The following is a 5,856-nucleotide window of genomic DNA, read 5'->3' as shown; positions in this document are numbered from 1 at the left end:
TCTTTTCAATTTATCCCTATTAATCTTTTTTTTTCAACAAGAATTATAATGTAATATCATTAAGATTAAATTTAATAAAAACTTAAAATATTGGTTACAAAATAGAAGAAATTCAGTAAACATTAAAAAAATGTTCATTCAACATTAATAAAATTAGATTTCTAAGTTACACGTAAGTTTTTCTCAAGTAATTCAAAAATAAAAAAACAGCCAATTGTTTTTTGTTTTTAATATTTGAATTTTATAAAAAAAAAAGTACATTAAAAAATAATAAATATATATTGAATAAAACAAACAAAATAGTTATCCACCTTTTTAGATCAGAAATCTAGAAATGAAAGTAAAATTTAGCAGGCGATCATTGTATCGTGACTTTAAAAGAGTAAAAAAGATTTATTATTTTATAAGTAAATGAATTAAACTTTATATGGCAGCTAATTTTTACCCTATTCGAGGTTTTCAACCATTATCTTTACTTTAAGCATAATTTCGTTTAAATGCACATTTTACAATGAACAAAAACACTCCGTAATCTAATGACCGGTTTTTCGTGTCGTACGATTTATGGTTCAAGGGGGTCACTTCCAAGGATGGACTGAACTACTGGGACCTGCCCCGTATTTGGAAACCTTTACGCGCTGGTATCCTTTTGGCTGATTTCATGTCTTCGGATCATCCTCCGGGATGTTTCCCAAACCGTCGCCAATAGCCCATTGTGCAGCTCTAGTGCGACGTAAATTAACAACAACACCCTAGATTATTAGCACAGGTGTTTCTAAAATCGATACTGACGCGAATATGAAATGTTGTTGTAGTTGAGGATGATCCAAAGACATGCCATCACAATTTTGATCCTCTGTAGAGGGGATGGCACCCCCGCTTCGGTAGCCCGACGACCTGCACGCGAAATCGAGCACTTTACGGTAGAACAGTTTAACGAGGACCAATACAGCACACCCTCGGTCCCTACGCAGGCTGTTCCAAGTGGTCCCCCACCCGCACCCTGACCGTAGCCAGTGATGCTTGACTTCGGCGAATATGATATGAGAAGGGTTAGGAATATTCTTTTCGGCCTACTTTTTTAGTACACTATTGTCTATTTACTTTATAGACATTGTTCTTGTTTGCTTTCAAATTATAATTAAATACTGCATTTGAGGGGGTCATTTGGTGGACACTTTAATGATTTTTTATATTTTTGTGGTTCACAAGAGAACTTTGGTTTTAATTTTACGTCATTGCATATGTGTCAAAGTTTCTAAAAATATATACATATGCTGAAGAATATTTATTAAACAGTTCTAAAAAATTTTTATTTTGTCCGCTCCACCCTAGAGTATTAGCACAGGTGTCGCTAAAATCGATACTGAAGCGAATATGATATGAGAAGGGTTAGGAGTATTCCTTTTGGCCTACTTTTTAAGTTCCCTATTGTCTATTTAAGTTATAGACATTGCTCTCGAATTAATATTAAATACTACTATTGAGGGGATCATTTGGTGGACACTTTAAGAATTTTTTTATATTTTTTTGGCTCGTAAGAGGTCTTTGGTATGTATTAAATTTAGGTTATTGCACATATGTCAAAATTTAAAAAAATATATTCATATGATGAAAAATATTTAATCGTTAAAAAAATTTTTTTTTGCTCTTGTTACCCTAGATTATTAGCACAGGTGTCACTAAAATCGATTGTGAGGCAAATATGATATGAGAAGGGTTAGGAATATTCTTTTTGGTATTCTTTTTAAGTACACTATTGTCAATTTCAATTATAGACAATATTCTGCTTTGCTTTCTAATTAATATTAAATACTGCATGTGAGGGGGTCATCTAACGGACACTTTAATAATTTTTTATATTTTTTGGGATCACAGGGGATTTTTCGGACTCAGTTATATCGCAATATATTGTTATTATATTACTTGAATATATCTTTAAAAAAGATCTCTTTTGCATTAGCATTTTACTTTTATTGATTTCATAAATACAACCAAAATATAAAATAGATTAGATTTAAATATAATTAAAAATTTCAAAACAATTACTGATTAAGAAAAGTAACTGTTAACCGCAGTACTCTAGAGCTCAGTGGAACCATTGTTCTTAATTATTTCCATCTGTAATTTCCTCATCAATTAAGTCTCCTGATTTCTCAGGTTCTAACTGAGCTTCAAATGAGTTTCTATTGCTTCTTTTATGCGTCTCCTAGAGATGGTAATAAGCAAATGAAACAAATAAAACACTATTTTCTTTTATACTCATTCAGTAACAACTCAGAAATAACATAAGAATAATTGGAAAATCCTTTTTTAATGTTCATTTCATCATTGCCAAGCAAATATTGTCCAGTTTATCAGAGAGTATTTATTTTTCAATAAATAAATACTGAGTATAAATGAGTTCTTATGAGCCGCCTGCTAATTCATTCCTAACATTCATAGTCAGAAGAAAATGAACCTCAGCACAACTCTATTTCTATTCGAACATCATTATTTATCTTGAGTCACAATCATATATGGCAACGTTACTTTTAAACAGTAACGCGTAAAAGTACAAGCATTTTTAAAAAAAGTAACGAGTAAAAAGTTCTTATTTTAAAAAGTAACGAGTAAAAAGTATAAGTAAAAGTACAAGTACTAAGCAAAAAAAGTAACGATTTAAAAGTACATTTCTAGGAAATCCAAAGTAACCTAAAATTTTATTGAATAATATTCTTATGTTCTTTAATGTTTTTGCGAAATTGTTGTTATTTATTTAATTATTTTTAATGGACATTATTAGTTATGGGCATTAATTTATTTTTAAATTCGGAAGAATATTATAATATAATCGTACAATGTAATTTTAAAATCAAATATAATTTTAATATCAAACTTCTTATGGATTTGCACGAAAAAGAAATTTTATCAATTGATTTTAATTTTTAGTTCATTATTTTTATTTATTAAAATTACCATTGATTTAAAATTGTTTCACTCTATAGAAACGCGTTTTAAAAGCACAAACATAAACAAAACAAATACGGGATTTCAGATAGCTTTGTGATCTTTGAGCTAGTAAAAAATAATTGAAAGTGTTGTATAAGTTGAAACAGAACAGTCTACAGTTTTATTTGTAACAATGGCTGATGCTGAAGTCATGCAAGAATCATTTTCCAAACATTCCTGCCTAACGGAATAATTAAAATTTGTAAACGAATTTTAGTATCAGCGGCTAAATTAATATCTTCGAATTTTCAAGAGTTAAAATAGTAATTATAATAGTTTTCAATAACACAAATAGTTCTGAAGTTCTTAGAGATTTGACTGGGCGTTGTATTTAGTAAACAATGTATTGAGACAAAAATGTATTATTAGTGAGTTCAAAAAGAAAATTGAAAAACGTAATAACAAAATCCAACATTTTTTATTTAAAATGTATTAAATAAAAGCTTAAAACTCGAAAATGAATGAAAATAACTTGCTAATTAATATTTTTATTCATTTTGCAAAATAATTACATTTCGAAAGTGGTGTCACTGAGTCTGCTGCGAGAATTTCTCAGAACGTGCTTATAGCCACGCTGAATAAGCACTCCACGGGAGCACTAGAAGGTACTGCAGTATTATATTTCACATATAATTTTTTTACGATTGGATATCGATTCAAAATTGATATGCTTTTCGTTTCGACATTTGAGCTCATGTATGCCATAAATTCTTCTGTCGCTGGTGATTGGCATGATGTTTTCAGCTTTAGAAAATTTAAAATCCCTGGTTTTTTTTTCTGTTACGTAATTAGTTATAGCAGGGTGTTCAGCTTGGACAATTCTTTCCAATTTAACACCCCAAAAAATGTAAAACTTCTTTCTTTTTAGAAAGCTTACCGAGGAGTTTTAGAAAAAAGTAACGATTTCATTCGACATTTCCGTTATAAATACTTGTATTTTCCCTAAAAAAGTAACGAAAGTACAAGTAAAAGTACCAAAATTAAAAAGTAACGAAGTACAAGTAAAAGTATGTACTTTTTACTTGTACCGGCGGTACAAGTAACGAAAGTAAAAGTACTGCCATATATGGTCACAATACCAATTGAATGAAATGTAGAGGACATAATTCTTAAAATGCCAATGTTCTAAAAATAGAACGTTTGGTTTTGAATAAATATTTCGTTTTTAAAATAAATTTTTTTTATTTGATGTCTGTTAGAGGGTTATAATATCCCTTTAAAAGCTATTGCAGTCAAATTAAAAAATTGGATTTTTGGTAAATTATGTTGCAAGCAAGAGAAAAATTTACAAATTTCTGAATGTTATAAAAAATCAAATAATTATTTGTATAGAACGAAACTAAATGCAAAAAAAAAAAATTAAAAAACTTTATAATGTAATTTAAATGCAGGAGAATTAATATTTTTACTAAAGAAATAATCCCCAGAAACTAAAGTTCTACGTTATTACTAGATTAAAAAACTTCACACACCACCCAACCATCCAGTTCCATTTTTAAGGTTTTATCCCTTAACGTCCATGGTAGGAATGCCAAGTAATTTTGACCCTAGGCAGACAACGTGGACAGTAGACATGAACCCCTCTCTTCAAACTTCCACACCACAACCACCGAGAGGACTTTTAGCCATAATAAACATAATGTGCACCTTACTGCGTAAACATGCCGGTTGGCAGGATCAAACTCACTACTTCCAGCTCATCAACCAGTGGTGTGAGTCCTGGGGTGTTATTGGGTGTGAGTGACGCCATAACCAACTGCCCTCTTTATAAAAGTTCATTTCCTTCAAAAAAGAATTTTTTTATTTATTTTTAAAATCAAATTATATCAGTGTGAATTTAACTACTCATTTAATTTAAAGTCAAGTACATGTTAAATTTTCGGAATCAAATTTTGTGATTTCTACAATTATTATTAATTAAAATAAAAAGGTGTTGGATAGAAAATGCAAATGTTTTGATTCTTCAAATCAAATTTTTCATCCATATTCTTAGAAAATCAGATGTTCAGAACGCAGCTAAAATCAGGGAACAAAAACTAAAAATCATGACAAATAAGAACAAAATATTTTTCACCCAGAAAGTTAGGAATATCAGAACAATTACGAAATCTGATCATAGATTGGAACTGAACAGTTTTTAAAATCACATTTAAGAAATGAATCAAGAATTGTGAAACTACAAAACTCCACTCTGCAAGATTTGTCACTGCACTTGCTAAAAATAATAAATAAATGCATTCCAGATAATGTAAAACTGTTAACTAAGTATCTTTCTTATAAAATGACTGTATTCACAAAAAAGGTTGAAACAAGTTTAGTTCTATACTGTACTGTAAGTAATATGTACTTTAAGTTCCTATGCGCCTGAACCATTTATATAGTAGATGGTTTTTAAACTAGAACTATCAAATTTTGCGTTCTCTACCAGAACTATTAATAAAAAATTTAAAAAAAATTTGGATCAAAAATCAAAATCTTGTGAATGTTTTTAAAACCTATTTTTTAAAAAACCGTATTTGTATTTCTAGAAAATGAACATACACAGAAACTAGGAATAATCAGGGCAAAAAGCTAAAAATCAAGATGAATAAGAAAAAAAAAACTTTTTTTTCCATCAGGAACATCAGAACAACTATAAAGTCTGCATAGAGCAAAAAAAAAAAAAAAAAAAAAAAAAATTTCAAAACTCAGTTTTCTTTATTAATTTTTCAAAATTCTTTTTTAGTATTATTAGCATTGCTAAGAAAAAGGAAATAGTCCTCAAGTTTTTTTTTATTTAATGTGAAACACTTGCATTGTACTTTCAATTGCACAACAATATAGGTGTTAAGTTATAATGTAGCAATATTAATACTCTAATAAAAA

The sequence above is a fragment of the Parasteatoda tepidariorum genome, chromosome 9 (genome assembly GCF_982258835.1).
Source record: "Parasteatoda tepidariorum strain Cologne lab strain chromosome 9, Ptep-v5.0, whole genome shotgun sequence".
Taxonomy (NCBI): Eukaryota; Metazoa; Arthropoda; class Arachnida; order Araneae; family Theridiidae; genus Parasteatoda; species Parasteatoda tepidariorum.
Note: the sequence above shows the minus strand (reverse complement) of the source record.